Genomic DNA, 19,450 nt, shown 5'->3' on the forward strand with positions numbered 1-19,450 from the left:
AACAAATTCCCACATTTAACAATATTGCAGATCCACTGACAAAGAGTTGTTGTAGCATAAATATGATCGTCATGTAGACTTATGATATTGGATACATAAGTGATTAGATCTAGTACAAGTGGGAATTTGTAAGTATTATGCCCTAGGTCCAATCAACTTTAGACATAAACACTTTTGATATATAATTAATGCAATTTAATGGCAGATCTATTATTTAATTAATAGACAATTAAATAAGTAATAGAGTCCGTAGATTCAAATATTCGTAATTTGGTAATCACAAGGAGTTGTGATTGTGAGATACAAGTTACATCAGATTGAATCTTAAATCATCCGTGATCATAAGTAATAACGAGGTACGGATATCGTTATTACAGATAGACAATCACGTGTGGCATTTCTTACTTATGAAGTAAGTAGCTGATCTCACAAGCTAAAGTGTGGTGATACTTAATTGAACACGTGGATGTTTTGTTATAGAACAAAACATTGGAGACCCACCGAGAGATAATCTCTAACGTTTGGTAGTGGAATTGGTCCTTTGACTTTAGGTCGTCATGGTACCTTATATGAGGACAGTCATACTTTGGCGGTGTTGGATGTTGCTCTGCAAAGGGCCGCTAATACGACATCATTCGGGTACGTAAAGAATCGTATGAAGGTTGTGATTGACCAATAAATGATTCATTACTCTTAGATAGTAGTAGATTATGATCTGCGTTTCATTCAATTAAGTCGATAATGAAATCCTTGGCCAAGGTGTACTCATAAGTCGAAAAGAAGTTTTCGACTTATATTGACTTAATAGTGGAGTGAAAGATATGATCGATAATCGAGATTGACACACTTTCATATCTCGTAATTGATCGGATCATATTGATGAAGGGATTATAGTTTCACGGTAAATAAACGGGTTTAGTTTTGTCATACCACATGACATTTTCGGTCACATGTATTGACCTGACACATTGCTAGGTGTCAATCTGGGACGGCAAGTGTGAATTGATGATAAATTAAAAGGGTGTTTTAATTTATCAATTTTGATTAGATCAAAATAATATTTCACGTCGTTAGGTATCATGATCGGGAACCCGATGGATCGCACACAAAAAAAAATTGGAAGATTGCAATTTGTCAATTAATTAATTTAACAGTCGTTGGATAAATTAATTAATTGATTTGATTATTTACAGGCCCGGATTAATTAATTCACGGACCGGATTTAATTAAATGGATTAATTAAATATTGGACCGAACCAGACCAGACTAAGCCCGTTTGGGCTTATATAAATACATGACTAGAGTTTTCAATCCATATGTTTTTCTCATAATTATTCTTGCTAGCACAATAAGAGAAAATCCTGGTAGCTGCAATCTTATTCTCTATGTGGATCACCGTTGGAGGCTGGACAATTGGACAGCTGTGGGTAGCGAATCAAGATTGCTGGAACAAAAAGAATAGCAAAGAAGTTTGCAGATCTGGAAAAGGTACAATTTTATCACAATTTCTATCTAAACACAAAGGCGATTCTTGGTGGGAATCAAAATCTGTTTTAATTTTTCGCTGTGCATGTTAAGTAGATTCCCAACATATACTACCTAATTCATCAAAACAACTGGATAAACAGTGTAATGTCATTACTTCTACAATTAATAGGAAAGATGAATTCAAAACTGATCAAACTCCATATGTAAAAAAATTTTGTCAATCAAACTCCTATCAAGATTTTTTGTCACACTCTTGGAGAAATATTTTCAATAGCTGAAATCGACACTTTATGGGAAGAATTTTATGATTCTTCTGAAAATTTAAGTTTTTATGAGTAGGCACACTTCAAAGTTTTTGGCAAGAAAATTTTTAAGACTAAATCTATTCAAAATATCCATGTTAGTAAAAAGACATGGAAAACTTCTTCTGAACAAAATTCTCAATCTGAACATCTCCCGATATAAGAGATAGTTGTTAATCATGAAAACACTGACATTATTGCATCATCCTTTGAGTAAATTCCTGCTGTTAGACCTGAAGAATCTAATAAAATAGCCAATGATATAAAAAATATTCAATCACAAAAAAATTACACAGATATTGTCCTTCAGTCTATGTGTCATCAATTATCCAGAATTAAAGCCAATTCTGATTCTGAGTCTTGTCCAAAGGACTGAGAAAAAACCTCTTAATCAATTTTCAAGCATATTGATTCAAATTAACTCCTAAACTGGGATAAGATTCTTCGTCTACAGAATCAAGGAAAGAATTGGTGATCTACTTATTAGCGTGTAAAGAGATGTGCCGGATGCTAGCTCAAAGTTGGATAGCAAAAATGATGGGAGTCTTGTTCTTGGAATATTGCACGAGGATCATACCAAGAGAAACCTGCTTAAAGGCTTAACTGCAGATGAGAGTGCAACTGTTCATGTTCGTCTAGTAACTTGTCATGTTAGTCTGTAACATTTAGAATGGTTAATGAAGCATGCTGAGCTCGCCTGTCTCTCTTGCAGGATACTTCTACTTTAGGTGTGGTGGTGATTAGACATTGTGGGTATACTTCTACTTTGAAAGTTGCAGCCGAGGTCAACTGGGAGGGAAATCCCATTTCTCAGGATATTGAGATCGAGGACCATCCAGAGGGAGGTGCAAATTCATTGAACGTAAACAAGTCAGTTTAACATGCTTTAAAATAAGATTTTCTCATATCAAATGTTTGACTTCAATTAAAGGAAGCCTTGTCTTACGTATGCAAGTTTCTCGAAGAACTGTTGCAATTTCTGTAATGTTTTTGCTTCTTTACTATACTTTGTATATTAATCATTGTTTTCTTCAATCTGAAACTTCCAGCTTGAGAATGCTGCTGCACAAGTCAACATCACCCCAATCATCTGGCCCAGCTCAAAGATTACAGAGTGCTGAAGTGGAAGAATTACATACTGCTGGACCTTCAGTAAAGAAGGTGCTAAGTGAAAGTTTGCAGAGGCTGAAGGGAGAAGAAACCAAACCAACCAAATCCATTAGATGGGAGGTTGGAGCATGCTGGGTGCAACATCTGCAAAATCAGGCTTCTGCCAAAACCGAGTCTAAAAAGAATGAAGAAGCCAAAGTTGAGCCAGCTGTAATGGGTCTTTGGAAAGAATGGTGGACTGCTGAAGGATTTTAAGAAGAAGCGAAACGACCGAAGGACTAAGGCTGATCCCATCAAGGAAGTCGTTGCCACTTACATCTCTGACATAGATAAAAAGGAACTAGAGAAACAAGATGAGGAAAAAGAAATCATGTGGAGAAAGCTGCTTTCTGAAGTAGCATATTTGCAACTTAAAGAATCAGAAACTGGTCTTCACCTTAAGGTTGGCTTTCTGCCTTTGTAATGGAGTAAATTATAGCTCCTATCTGTACTATTAATCCAAGCCTACATTTGCAAGAAATGATCTTGAAATTACAGTCTGCACCTGAGATGTACAAGATTCTTGAGGCATCTTTCATATACAAATTTATTAAAAGCAAATTAACTCTCTTTTGCTCCGTGGCTTGTAGCTCCCTTGATAACTAATTCCTGAGGTTCCATTATTGTTGGCAGTCACCTGATGAGTTGATTGAGATGGTTCATAAATACTATGATGATACTGCCCTCCCAAAATTGGTTAGTGCGTTGTACTCAGCTATACTCTTTAGTCGTTAACCTCGATTACTGGTTCAGGAAGGGCGAGGACATGGTCATTGAGGCCTTATGAGATGAGTGATTATTGCTGACTCTCCAATCTTTGACAGGTTGCCGATTTTGGCTCCCTTGAACTTTCAACAGTTGATGGAAGGACGTGACTGATTTCATACATAACGGTTTACAAATGTATTCCTTAGGGCGCATGGTATTTTCTTTATTTTATAATTATTTAATCTTCTATGTCCAGAATACTTGCATGCTCATTTATCTATACATCTCAGTAATGGAGATAGAAGACAGGCGCGGTAAATGGAATTTGAAGCTTATTTCCTCCCATTGTTTTCGTCACCATGTCAGGTTGAACTTGCGGACAAGCTTCCTCATGTGCAATCACTCTGTGTCCATGAGATGGTTGTTAAAGCTTGCAAGCACATTCTTCAGGAAGTTGTAGCATCAGTACATAATGTTGCTAACATGGCTGCATCAACTGCTTCATGTTTGAATGTGTTGCTAGGGACACCATCTACAGGACATGCGGATTCAGACATAACTAGTGATGACGAACTTAAAAGGAAATGGATTGAAACTTCTCTCTCAAAGAGCTTTGGGTGGCAATGGAATGATGAAATTCGCCGTGATCTTAGAAAGTTGGCCATTTTGCACGAGCTTTGCCAAAAGGTAGGCTATTTCATCTCATGAAGTTTCGACTTTCCCAAGAGGCCGGGTTTGCTTAATCCATGTATTCAAAACCACCACCTTGTTATAGGTTGTACTCGAGCTTGTGCCAAGGGACTATGATATGGATTCTCCCTTTCCTTTCAAGAAGTCAAATATAATTAGCTTGATCCCTGCTTATAAGGTGTGTGTTAGGGGTCTAATAGTTGTGAGATTCAATCATCCTCAAGTCTGGGCTTTTGGAAGAGATGGTTAGATCCCCATCAATCGGTATCAAAGCAGATCCAAGTCGCAAGTTTGAAACCTAGAAGGGGCGACCCAAGCGAAGTGTCGAATACCGGCAGTCAAAGAAGGGCCGGCCCGGTAAAACAAAGGTTGTCTTGGAGTGGGCCATCGTGGATGTCGAATTTNGTGTCGAATACCGGCAGTCAAAGAAGGGCCGGCCCGGTAAAACAAAGGTTGTCTTGGAGTGGGCCATCGTGGATGTCGAATTTGGGACCTAGGATATTGCTAGAGTCTAATAGTTGCGGGATTCAATCACCCTCAAGCCTAGCCTTTCGGGAGAGATGGTTAGATCCCCATTAGTATGTTGCTACTGATTTGTTTATAAAATTGTAGATGATCTATAGGAGGATTTTTAAGTAGTTCTAACAACATTTAATCTTCGATATAGCACGTTGCTTGCTCATCTGTGGACGGGCATACATTGTTGGAATCATCTAAAACTTCTTTGGATAAGGGAAAATTGGAGGATGCTATAAATTATGGGACTAAGGTAACAATTAGTAACCCCCACCCCTCCCCCACCTTCAATACCCACCTGAAATGGCCCATCTTCCCACTTGCAGGCAAACAACAATTTAAGTGATTAGAAGTATCATTGACATTCAAATTCATTTTGAAGGAACTCTTGAGACTCGTTTCACTCTGCGGTCCTTATCATCGAATGACAGCAGGAGCATATAGTCTATTGGCTATGGTACCATACAACACTAGGGACTTTAATTAGGTATGAGGATGTAATATTGGATATCCATCATTATGCTGGCAAATTTAGTATGTTGGTCATATTAAGAAGTACCCAGTATCTCATTACATTGTTGACAAAATTAGAATGAGATTATAGACGAAATTGGAATGAAATTTCTGTGTATTGATATTAACAATGCTTCAACTACTTTATAGTACATAAGAGGCTAATAAAGGAAAATTTTCTAACTAAGGAAATAATCAACCTCTAATCAATCCCAACAATTACAATCTATTAATTCCCATACTTAGCTCCTTTACAAAGATAGTCCACACACACACACGATTTCCTACACTCTCCCTCAAGTTAAACTGTAGATGTTGATCATGTTCAACTTGCATGTAAAATCGTCAAATATCGGTCAGAACAATCCTTTGGTGAAGATATTTACAATTTGTTTTTTTAGTAGGACATACATTATACAAATAGTTTCATCATTCACTTTCTCTTTGATAAAGTGTCTGTCACCTCTACATGCTTAGTTCTGTCATGATGTACTGGATTGAAAGAAATGTTGATGGCTACTTTGTATCACAATAAAGTTTAATCGGAAGTTCCAAATCAACTGTCAATTCCTCCAAGAGTTTATTTATCCACAACCCTTCACATATTCCTTGGGCTATAGCTCTGAATTCTACCTCTGCACTACTTCTTGCTACTACATTCTGCTTTTTGCCCAGTCTGCATTGGTAAAGACCTATACTCCATTCTTTTTGCCCTTTTCAAACAATAGTCATTTCCCAACCTTGCCTTCTAGATATCTAAGGATTTTGTATACTGGTTCCAAATAAGCCTCCTTAGGAGAATACATATGTTGACTTACCATGCTGACTGCGAAAACAATATCAGGTCTAGTATGTGAGAGATAGATTAACTTACCAATTAATCTTTGATATCTATCTATATCCATAGTGTTCCCTATATCTTTTATTTTTCCTGCCTCAATAGGTACTGGGTTTGCATCCCAATATACATGTTTCAGTTAAAAGATCAAGGATGTATTTTCGTTGAGAGACACAAATGCCCTTCTTTGATCTTGAAAGCTCCATCCCCAAGAAATACGGCATTTGCCCCAAATCTTTTACTTCAAATTCGGTAGCCAAGCACTTTTTTAATCTTTCCATCTCCATTATGTTATCTCCTGTTAGAATTATATCATCAACACACACAATTAGGATCGTCTTTGTACCATCCCTAGATTGTTGGAAAAACATGGTATGATCAAATTGCCTTTGCTCATATCCTTGCCTCTTCAATACATTTGCAAATCTATCGAACCATGCTTTTGGTGATTGCTTGAGCCCATATAGAGACTTCATCAATTAACATACTTGGTTCTTTTCATTTCCTATTTTGAAGCTTGGTGGTATTGTAATGTAGACCTCTTCTTCCAGTTCACCATTCAGAAAATGCATTCTTAATGTCTAGTTGTTAAAGGAATTTATTCGAAATATTAAATAACTTGATTTATAATAATAAAGTCAATTCTTCATTTGTTACTTTGTGTGCTACTCTATTATTTTCCGACGCAGTTGCTAAATCTGGGGGATTATTAACGATACTCTTTTTAGAGAATGTTAAGAAATTCCAAAATCCATTTCGTCGTCCAGTAACAACAACCGTCTTTTTGATTGGTATTGCAATCGCTCTTTGGTTTTAGCCAATTTAGCTCTTAATACAGGATCATTCAAATCAGGTTTCTTTGTTATTGGGATAGGCAAATTCTTATAGATCCATCCTCCAAAGGAACCGAACATGATAATTTTTTATCATCCGGCTCGAGCAAGATTCAAAAGAACCAAATGAATCGATAAAAAATGGAAAGATAGTCTACTTTCATTAAGTGATTTATTAGATAATCGAAAATAGAGGATCTTGAATAATATTCACAGATCTTCCAGACATAGAGCACGCAGGGCTTTGAACCCAAATACATTACCTACAATAGAAGTAAACATGTTAGTAACAGAACCTTTTACTAAAGCGTCCCATATTGAATCTGGAATTTTGGTTCTTCCCAGAATTTGTGTTACTTTATAATACATATAAAACAAAATCTTGGTTTATCGAGTCAAAAAATATTCGAGTTATAAAGTATGAATTACCCCCTTGCTATTGCAACACCTCCCAAAAAAAAGAGTTTTGCCTTTCGGCCTGATCTTAGGCCCTGACTCACCTTCCGTGGACGAAACTTGCGGAGGAACCCTTAGGTTTTCAGGGCATTGGATTCTCACTAATGTTTGTGTTACTCAAGCCGATATTCTCGCTTCCGCTTCGTCCACCACTGCTCGCGCAAAGGCTTCCTTCTAATGCACAGCCCAGGCACAACGATGCAATTATCAGGGACGCGCTCTACCACTAAGCTAATAGCCCATCGTGCAAGCCTCCCACTATCATTACCGCCTGGACAATTAGACATCCAACCCGTAATCGCAATGACCCAATTGCAAGAGCGGAGCTCTAGAGAGGGATGGGGTTTTTCTTACTTTTGGCATAGTGGGCCTCCGCCTTTGTGTTCGATAAAAGGAATGAGGGAAGCTCCAATAGAAAAATATTGGAAGGGAAAAATACTTCGAAAAAGAACCTGTTCCCATGCAATAGTTAGGAATTCTTGATGGTATCCAGTCCAGATTTACTGCTAGAGATAACAGAACTCAAACCGTATTTAGTTTTGCTACTGGTGCAAATGTTTCAGTATAGTCGATCCCATAGGATTGTGTACACCCTTTGGAAACAAGTCGGGCTTTGTAGTGATCTACTGGCCCAACCAGCTTTGTACTTTACATTGAACACCTATTTGCATTCTACTGGTTTCTTTCCATTCAGTAGGTTTACCACCTCCCAAGTTTCATTTTTCTTCAAGGCTCTCATTTCATCCATTACTGCTTCTTTCCATTTTGGTGATTCCAAGGCCTCCTAAATATTTTTGGAATTTCTGTCTTGTCATGGTTAATAGTAAAAGCACAAAATTTTGTGGATAGATTATTGTAAGATACAAAAATGGAAATAGAATGAAGAGTACATGATCGAGATTGTTTCCTAGGGTCAATGGGTAAATCATCATTAGCTGTGGATGTGATTTAGTTGAAGACATTCTCATTAGGTCTTTTCACTAGTTCTGACTCTCTTGGTACGTTAGTGTGAGAGTGTCTTTATAATTTAATTTAGGCTTCCTTGAGTAAACTAGGATTTCCCTGTTGCTTTGTTTTCAACATCTCCACTGATTTCAAGTTTCCTTCTGTATGTGGCACAATTGAAGGTGAGGTGATGGTTTCAGTATATAGTTTAGGTAAAGAAAGATCTAATTTTAGCGATTCGTGGTCCAATAATCGATCTTTACTCAGACTCTCCCCCTGAAGAGAAGGTTTTTGGAAGTAAGGTGTGTGTTCAAAAAAGGTGACATCAATGTTCACAAAAGTCTTTTTGGTGGATGGATCATAGCATTTATACCCCTTCTGAGTGAGTGAGTACCCAAATGAACACACACTTGATTGCTCATGGTTCAAGTTTGTTTTGGCGTTGGAAGTGGACATGTACAAAGGCAATACATCCAAACACTTTAAGGCTAGATCTATTTTTGGACGGGATGTTGGAAGGTACTTTTGAAATTTTTGTATAGGTGACTCGAAAGAGAGAACTCGACTACGCATACGGTTGATGAGGTATGTGGATGTTTAAATTGCATCCCCCAAATTTTATTTTTTTTTTTGGAATATTTGCAGTAAACATTAGGGCAGAGTAACTTCAAATATTTGTCTATTTTTTCGCTCAACAGTCCCATTTTTTGGAAAGTATTGATACAAAAACTTTGATGAACAATTTCATGTTTTGTTAGGTAGTCTTGTAGAGTAGTATTGAAGTATTCAGATCCATTATCAGTGCGTAAGATTTGGAGTTGTGTTTGGAATTGAGTTTGGATCATAGAATAAAAAATTTGAAACACTGAGCGAACATCTGCTTTCTCTTTTAGAAGGTATACCCAACAAATTTGAGTGTGGTCGTTGATAAATGTGACGAACCATTTTGTTTGGTACGATTAGGGATACGAGAAGGTCCTCATAGGTCACTGTGAATCAAGGCAAATGGTGTAGATGATTTGTATGTAGAATATGGAAATGGTGTACGCAAATGTTTAGCAAGTTCGCAACTTTCACATTGAAGTTCAAATGAAGTGTTGTTTGTAAAAATAGATGAAAATAACTGTAACATCCCGAATTTTTCTTACTAGTTTTCATATAAACCTAAACATGATGCTTATGGGCTCACCAAGTAAAAGTTTTAGAAAAGATTATTGTCAATTTCTATTTCAAGAATAATTTTATGAATAATTCCGTGCATGTTATTTTAGTAGTTTCAACATTTAAGTTATTTAACATGTTAAATTGGTAATTTAATTCATATTAATTTAATTTAGACAAAATTCAAAATTTTATTTTGAATTGTTGAATTCGCATTATTGATTTATCGATCAAATACCAAAATTTATACATTAGTGTTAAATTCTGCCTATATTATAAAAGAAAGATTTTGGTAACACCTCAAATCTTTTAATAAACACACACACACACACACACACACACAAAAGTTTTAAGTATGGAAGACTAGGGTGACCCATTTTATGGTGCCACAACATAAGTTCACTATCCCTAGAAACAAATGCAGAATTACAGCTAGTACATGGACCCAGATTACTCACATCAACTTCCTTGAAGTACTACAACATCCACACTCTTTAGCACTGTCAATCGTCTTCTTTGATGAAAGGTCCTTAAAGATACAATAGGATGGGTAGAAATTGACAAAGCTATTGGACATTTTTGTTAATTGACTAATAGACAGTAAATTGCATGATAGATTAGGAACATAAAGGGCAGAATCTAATGTTATGTATTTAGAGATTCGGATACTCCCTTTTCCCACAACAAAAGATAGCAACCCATTGGCAATTTTTAGCTTAACATCCCCGGCACAGGTTGAGTAAGTAGAGAATAGTTGGTACGAATCTGTCATGTAATCAAACGTACCAAAGTCGATGATCCAAGGGGTTTTACATTTTGAGGTTTTAAGGCTTTCAAAAAAGTACCTTTATGTGCAAGGGAATTAGAAGGACCTTTGGAAGGAGTCAGACTATAGGATTGAGAGCTGGAGAACATTTGATAAAGTTGTTCCATTTGTTGGTTTTTATTTGATTCATTTGTAGCCCCTTTTGAAGGAAGGTCCATTATCTCTTTTCTACTTGAATTTTGGGAGCCTAGTGTGAGGCCCATTTTTGAGTTACCCATTCCTAGCCAATTATCCTTCACCCCAACATTGATGGATATATTCTTTGGACCATTATTTTTCACTTTCAAAACTTACACTTCGCCGAAGGTCTCGACCGTCTCCTTCTTAAGCTTAGCAAGCTCTTGTCTAACAAAACTAGCTTTCTTAATTTTAGCCAATATTAGCTTGAACCTATCAAAATCGTTCAATGAGGCCCTTCTCTTCTGCATAATCAGGTTTCCTCTCCATGAACTGTTATCACACTTGTTTTTCACATTAGCAACCTCCATTGCAGCATTAAGAATCTTCTTCTTTGGAACCCTTTTGATGTCAATCTTGATGTCGGTAAGTTTCAGCCTCTTAAAATTCATTTGGCTCCACACCATGTCTGGGGCATCAACAAGAGTCCAATTCTAATCGATGACGTCAATGATGACGACAAGCTTCCCGTAGTCCTTGTCATATTTAACAAGAGCCACCCTTCCGATCTCTATGAACCTCTTGAACGGCATTTTTGACCATCTATGACAGAGAGCGCCAGAGGATGAGGGTGCATAAGAGATGGGAATATGATTTAGAGTTTCAATTGATGAACTGAACTTGGTTTCAAAGTTGAATGTTTCAGAGGTCATCGAGTTTCTGCTATTGGTAGGGTCTGTCATTGATAGACCAAGTTAGAGATACCTCCGCTCTTATACCATGTAGACAAAATTGGAATGAGATTATAGACGAAATTGGAATGAAATTTCTATGTATTGATATTAACAATGGTTCCACTACTTTATAGTACATTAGATGGCTAATAAAGGAAAAAATTACTAAGGAAATAATAAACCTACAATCAATACCAACAATTACAATACGTTAATTCCCATACTAAACTCCTTTCCATAGATAGTCCACACACACACTCACACGATTTCCTACAATCTAAACATCCAAAACATTTCTTGGGAGGTCATGTTGGTGACAGCATCTGTTTAGGGCTATTTGGCATGACTTTTGTTTTTTACTTTTGCTTCCTATAGAAGAGCTTTTGGAGAAAGATATCTTAATTTTTGTTTGAAAACTAATTTTTAAAAGAGCTTCCTATTCCAGAAGTACTTTTGGAGGATGGCATCCTCTAAAAGTTTTTTCTAACTACTTTCATAAAATTAGCAAAACGAATCAAAAAAATAGATTTTGGGTCTCAAAAGCTCTTTTTGTCTTTTTAAAAGTCATGTCAAATGCCCTTAGTTTTCGTGAAATTGAAGGTTTAGGACATTTTGCCATTGCTGGCTATGGCTGATGGCTTTGCATATTATGTCTTTGTTATCTTAGATTACACCTATGAGCAAAATTTGTATTTTAAGTGCTATATTCTGAGATAAACTAGTTGAAATTTATTGTAAAAATAACTACATTTCCAATGGCTGTAAACCCCACATCTAAAATTAGCTATATTAACTATTAAGCTTTGCCATAAGGCAATCTGTCCTGTGTGTATACCAATGAAAAAAAAGTGTATTTGTATCTGTTGCATATTTATCTTAAAATCGAAGTATAATAAGTCAATTTTTATGTGTCCCATTGCATAATATCTAGACTGAGTTCTATTAGTAAGGCAAGCTTGTCACTAATGTAAGATAATGAAATGAAATAACACATAATAAATATCAATTTTGGCAATTTGAAAGTTGGGCATCAAAATTTCAATTTTCTAACCTAGATTCATATTGTGAAATATGACATCAAAGTACTGACCATTGATAATAGGTCTTACCAATTACCATTGTGAGATAATTTATTGATTTATGAGATCCTATCCGATGGCATCGTTTGTTTTGTTTTTTCATTATTTGAGCAGGCTACCATTTATCAGCTGAAAGGTTTAGATATCAATGAGAGAGAGCTTGGACTTGATCACTAGGTGAAGCCAGAAATTTTGTCCAGTGTGGGCAAAATTTAATCAAGGTCAAACTTTTTTTTCATGGATTTAATGATATTACGACAATGCTAAAAATGACATAGCCACAATACTAATAAGATGATTATCTTTTTCCTTATTCTAGGATCAGTAGCAAATTGTACAACATCAAAATCCATTTTATTCGATATATCCTCATTAACATTTCTACGAAATATTTCTTTTAAAGAATCTATCCATTGACACTTCACACAAATAAACCACAAGTGACAATTAAATACTGATTTATAAAAAAATAACTACTAATTTTTATAAATTGGTAGAACACCAAAAAATCATCACTAATTGTTTAATTAATTGATAGATGTCATGATTTCAAGAATCCATCACAATATTACCAATATTCAACATTCACATATCTAAATCCTTAATATTAAACAGAAAAATCTCCAATATTAAACAAGAAAATCACATAATCAAGAATGTTTTTGCTGCAAATTTGAGGGCCCAAGGAAATGTGGGCTTTAGGAAAGAAATGAACTTTGAAACTATTCAAAACGAGGGCAGATTAAAAGAAAAATTTTAATTTCTTACTGAGGCGAAAGTCAGAAAATGTCACCGTGCACTTGGAGTTACAGTAAATTAGTATATGGGCTGAACTATAAATAAATGAAAAACAAAATACTTACAAAAAAAAAAAGGAGAGAGAGAGAGAGAGAGAGAGAGAAATTTTGGATTGAGAATGGGCCTGGACATTGAATGACTCTGCCCACATAACCCTGACCCAATGAAAAGCTATGGAAATTTAACTTTCTACTATCGGCTCCAACACACAGAGCTGGCCTTGAAGTATGAACACTCTAAAAGTTGTCTTTGTCTATTCAACTATTTGTCATTTCTTACATTTCCTGATGGTTTTACTTTGATTTCCATAATTTGAAAATAATTACTGAATGTGGTATTTGTGAAGTTTTAGGATGGAGTCAAAAGTTGATACTTTGGGAGATATGTTGTCTGGAAATTTTGAAAACCACACAAAAATGTCAATTTCAGTCCAAGTTAGGAAGAAGAAAAGATTAATTAATTAATGCAAGTCATATTCCATTAGACCTTGAAGAGTTCCGAATTTTTGTGAATGTAAGTGATATCTAGAGCAAATTATGAAATATCGTTTCATTCATAATGTTTCATGGAGAAAATTTCCAGATGACATAACTAGTTTTAATCCTTATTCCCTTCCCCTAGAAAGACATATGAAGAAAACAAAGTGCTTTGTTACTTGTCCGAAAATTGCTTTCATCTTTCTATTCCCAACTGTTGTTGACTTTGGAGTGTATAGTTTGTTAACGAACAATTAGAAATCAGGGTTGCAAAGAAGAGAAGAATTAAGGGCAAGAGAAAGATTAATGTTTATTCATCTATTCTGGATGTGGATTACAATGAATAAACCCCTCTATTTATAGATCAAATAAATTAACAAAAGTTAAAAAGGAAATAAAATTTTAATAAAATATAATTGTGTCAAAACTAATCTTATCAAATCTAATTCAAATTAAATTCATTATAAAATCTTAATTAAATCTATCTCTATGTTTATTCTTGTCATGATTTTCATCATTTCTCCCTGGCTGAGAAAATTTTACTCCGACAAGGTAGACAAGAACCTCATACTCCAAGGAGGTCTATCTTTTGTCTTGATTCTCGTCGTGATCTCCATCATTTGTCACTAAGAAGGTGTTTGAGCCCCTTTTTATGAAAAAAAAAATGCATTTTAGAATAGTAGATTGATGGAAAATATGTGGCTGAAAAATAAGAAAAAGTTTTTTATTTACATGTAATATTATTTTAATGAAAAATGCGTGGTTGAAAACAAGAGAGAGAAAAATGTATTTTGAAAAAAATGGTAATCGAACAAAACATAATTGTAGGAAAATATGCAATAGAGTATTGCACTATCCAATCCATTCTGATATTGATATACATATGAGCGGCCTCATTAATTAGCATTTCAAATCTTATATCTATGAAAAAACTTTCGTATCAAGCACTTAAAAGCATGGCTTATATTTGTCTGTGATGTTTATGTACGTCAATCGTGCACTGTATCTGATGCAGGATAAACTCGAATAATTAATTGATAGTGAGAATGGATCTATGGGAAAGAAGGAATTGAAGGAAGAATGGGCATAGAAGAAGAGTCAATAAAAGGAGAATGGAGAGGAGAAATTTTCCACAAGCCACCAAAATAATTTATTCATTCATCAATAGTTAATTACATGACAAGTGAGATTTAAATAACAAAATGAAATCCTAAAGAGAAAGGGCGAAGCCCATTCACGAGTCCATAAAAATAACCCAACTAAATAAATAAAATAATAGTCCAACTAAAATGAAATAAATAAACTCGAGGTCTTCATCAACTCTCTCGGGGTGGAAGAAAACTCGACCCCATCGAGTGGATATATAATTATAGGCTGCAGTCAATCTCCCAACCATAACTAAGTGGTTGGGCAAGCTTCTTTTGACATTTATAGAAATGCGCCAGAATCCTGTTGACTTCGATAAAGCTCCAACAAATCCGAGTCCAAGTGCTGTAGTGTCTTTCTTGAGATCCATGTACAGTCAGAATCCGATCAATCAACCCAATGAACAAGGAAGCGTTAAACCTCTTCATCATTAGTCAACACCATCTCTTCATCTAAAATAACATTAATTTTATCTTTGTGTGCTGAGAGATGTGGTATTGGGTTGGAAATGGCAAACAAATCAGGATCAAGGTCCACAGAAGGAGGTAAATGAGGATCATCATAGGGAATAAAATGGCCTTTAAAAGCAACTAAGTCCTCAACATTGAAAGTAAAGTGGTAACCAAGGTGTGGTGGGATGTCAACAACATATGCATTTTGACCAACTCGCTTTAAAATTTTATAAGGACCAGCACTATGGGCTTGTAATTTGGAGGCGGGTCCAAGTATACGCCGCTCTAGCCTAATTCGAACCATAACATAATCTCCAATATTAAACTCAACATGTGGTTTATGCAAATCAATTTGGAGTTTATATTTTGTATTATTGGCTTCAAGTTGTTTATTGATTTCAATATACAAATCACGAAGATGCTGTGCAAATGCTTCAACTGACACTGACACTCTAGCTTGTGAGGACATAGGAATGAGATTTCACGGCTTCCTAGGCTTAAAACCATGAATAGCTTCAAATGGACTCATACCTAATGAATGATTCATGGAACTATTATACGCAATTTGAGCTATAGGAAGGATCAAATCCTACTTTCTAAGATTTTTCCGAACCAGACATCTCAACAAATTACCAAGACTACGATTAACCACTTCAATTTGACCATTAGTATAAGGGTGGTATGCCATAAAAATTTTCAATTTGGTATCCATCTTTTGCCATAATGTTCTCCAAAAATAGCTAGTGAAACGAACTCCCTATCTAACACAATGGTTTTAAAAAGTCCATACAATTTGACAATCTCATTAAAGAACATGTCAACCTTAGACATATCTAAGGTCTTGCTACAGGGGATAAAATGAGTTATTTTCGAGAAACGATCGACTACCACAAAAAATAGAATCATGTTTCTTTGGGGTGTGTGGAAGTCCTAATACAAAATTCATAGTAACATCTTACTAAGGACAATTAGGGATGGGAAAATGTGTGTATAGGCTTGTGTTTTGCTGCTTCTATTCAACCAATTGAGAAGTATTGCAAGTACTAACAATCTTAGCCACATCTTTCTTCAAACTAGGCTAATAGAATTGGCGTTCAACCTCCTTTACGGTCTTATCACACCCAAAGTGACCGGCTATGCCTCCTGCATGAATTTTCCACACTGAAACCCACACTGAAGTTTGAGGGATGCACAATTTATTGGCTCTAAAAAGGTAACCCTTCTCTAGTTAGAAGTCATCTATGGTATTTGACTGTCCGCCTTGCAAATCAAGAAAGATATCCATAAAATCGGGACACACCTCGTAATCCTCCATAAGCCTTTCAAAATCGATGACTTAACGCTCATGATTGACAAAAGGGAGTCACGACGACGTAAAGCATCATCCGTTTGGTTCTCCACACATTTTTTTTTGTTTTAAAACAAAAGAATAGGCCTACAAATATTCAATCTAGTGACCACACCTAGAGTTCAACTTTTTCAGGAAGTGTAAATGACAGAGGGCCTCATGATCGGAATAAAGAACAAACTCTTGAGGCAGCAAGTAATAGCGCCAATAGCGCAATGCCTGTACAACTGCATACAATTCCTTATCATAAGTTGAGTACCGTTGTTTGGCATCATTTAACTTCTTACTGAACTAAAATATAGGGTGACGATCCTGCCTCAAGACTCCACCTATTCCTACCCTGAGAGCATCACACTCGACCTTAGACTTTGGAAAAATCAAGAAGACGCATGAGCCTTTGCTATTTGCTTCTTTACTAACTTAAAGGCCTTAGCCACCTCTTGTGTCCAATGAAATTTTCCTTTCTTCATGCACTCTGTAATAGGCACCATAATGATGCTAAAACCCTCGATATAGCGGCGATAAAATGCAACTAAACCGTGAAAGCTCCTAACATCATGAATGGTCTGAGGTTTAGGCTAGTCAAGAATCCCCTAAATCTTGGCAGGGTCAGCAAATATCCCTGTCAAAGATGCAATGAATCCTAAGAAAACGACTCTATCGATAAAGAAATAGCACTTCGTGATGTTAGTATACAATTTTGTTGCACGGAGGGTAGAGCAAACTTGTGTGAGATGGTCTCGATGTATTTCCTTAGTCTTACTATAGACGAGAATGTCATCAAAGTAAACAATAAGAAACTTACCCATAAAAGGTCTAAGAGTTTGTGTCATTGCCCACATAAAGGTACTCGGAGAGTTGTTTAGCCCAAAAGGCATGACTAGCCATCCATAAAGACCATCTTTCGTTTTGAAGGCTGTCTTTCACTCATAACCTAGACGGATTCGAATCTGATGGTATCCACTCTTTAGATCAATCTTCGAAAATATTATATCACCAACCATCATATCTAACATGTCGTCAAGTCTAGGGATGTGAAGCGATACTTCACTGTGATCCTATTGATGGTACGACTATCTACACACATTCTCCACGAACCATCTTTCGTAGGAGTCAATAGGATGAGAACTGCATAAGGACTTAAACTTTTATGAATGAACCATTTGTAAAGGAGTTCAACTACTTGCCTTTAGAGTTCAGTGTGCTCGATAGGATTCATCCTATAATGAGCTAAATTCAAAAGGGACGCCCCGGGACAAAATATATGGCATGTTGAATGTCCTATAGAGGAGGTAACTGGTTAGGTAGGTCCTCCGGGAATACATCTCGAAACTCTTGAAGGAAAGATTGAACTTTAATAAGGCTCTTTATTGCGGAGTTAAATGGAACCCCCATAGCAACAATAGCGAGCACCACTAAGTCATTAACAAGTGAACACTCAAAACTTCGTAGGGCTAATGATATGCAACCCTTTTTGGTCCACATTTTTCTTTGTTTCATCTGAGCCTACAAGTTTTGGGGACAGCAAGTTAACGTGAATCTTCTTCCCATTAGACACGAAAGAGCAAGAGTTGGATCAACCATAGATTGTTACATCTTGATCAAACAACCAAGGTCGCCCCAGGATGATGTGCCTGACATCCATTGAAATGACATCACACTAGATATGATCCTTATAATCGAGAAACTGGATGGGGACTAGACAACGCTCTTTGACAGCTATAGAAAACGCATCAACCCAAGAGACGTTGTACAACTGAGGGTGTGGAATTATCTTTAACCCAAGATGGGATACAGTAGCCATCGAAATCATATTAATGCAGCTATCACTATCCACAATAACTTTACAACCCCTATTATTGATGTTGATGGAAGTGTGGAAGATGGCATGATGATGCCAATCATCGGCATCCTTGGGTTGGGTAAGAATGCAACGGACGACATCGACTCTCATTCACGAACCTGATTTCCGTCCCTACAATCATGTCTAAGGTGGTGTCGACCACCCTGTGGACTAAGATGAGGCCTATGAATGGATGCTTCAGTGTTTTTAGCTTCAAAAGAATATGGGGTTAGATCAAGGGTGTGTAACCTAGTGGCTAGGGCTCTATTTTCCTAGCAAGTAGCCGCTAACTGATTTTGTAAATGTTGTTGCCCATTGGCAAGTTGTGTCAACTGTCGGGTAAGAGCCTCAATTTGGGATGGGTCCATGGCAAGGGTACTAGCACTAGAGATAGTAATGCAACCACTATGCAATTGCATACATAGTACACTAGCTAAGTGAAGTGCTCTAATGAGATCAATAAACAACGGGTACTAACAGTGAAATGGAAATTTTATTTTTTAATATTTTTTATTTTTTTAAACTTAAAAGTTGGAAATATGTAGGTTCGATCGTGGCAAGCTAATAATGCTGATGCAAATAAAATGAAAAAGCAAAGGTACAAATGACAAGTCTAGTCATGTAGGGTAATCAAGGAACAATGAGAGTTAATACGTAAATTCTAATCAAGTAGGGTTTAAGGCTACACTTATCACAATAACAACAACACAATGAATTGAAACGATGCAATCTTAAAATGAAGCAGTAGTATAAACCAATAATAGATAGAGGTTAAGAACTCCATGTCATTTAGTTGCCCGAACTTCTGACAAGCGGGTTCTGGATATGCCTGCGTCCTTGCCTTCGTTTTAGGTGCCCTTCAGAAATCACTCTTAAGTGTAATGTGAATATGAAGGATTGATGTTCTAATTCCACTGCTAGTGGCGACGATAGCCGCAGACGACGACGACAGCTGGTATAGATGACGAGGTTCTCTTGCGGTTTATGGGAAACAGGTCAATTATATAAAGTTGCAGGGTACTCTATAGCCTA

General features: G+C 36.3%; 1 pseudogene; it reads left to right on the plus strand.

Annotated features, from left to right (window-relative positions):
* The first annotated feature begins 1,969 nt into the window (after positions 1–1,969).
* On the plus strand, positions 1,970–13,469 carry LOC111384525 (annotated as a pseudogene).
* Positions 13,470–19,450: the final 5,981 nt, after the last annotated feature.

Source organism: Olea europaea, unplaced genomic scaffold (assembly GCF_002742605.1).
Source record: "Olea europaea var. sylvestris unplaced genomic scaffold, O_europaea_v1 scaffold2931, whole genome shotgun sequence".
Lineage (NCBI taxonomy): Eukaryota > Viridiplantae > Streptophyta > Magnoliopsida > Lamiales > Oleaceae > Olea > Olea europaea.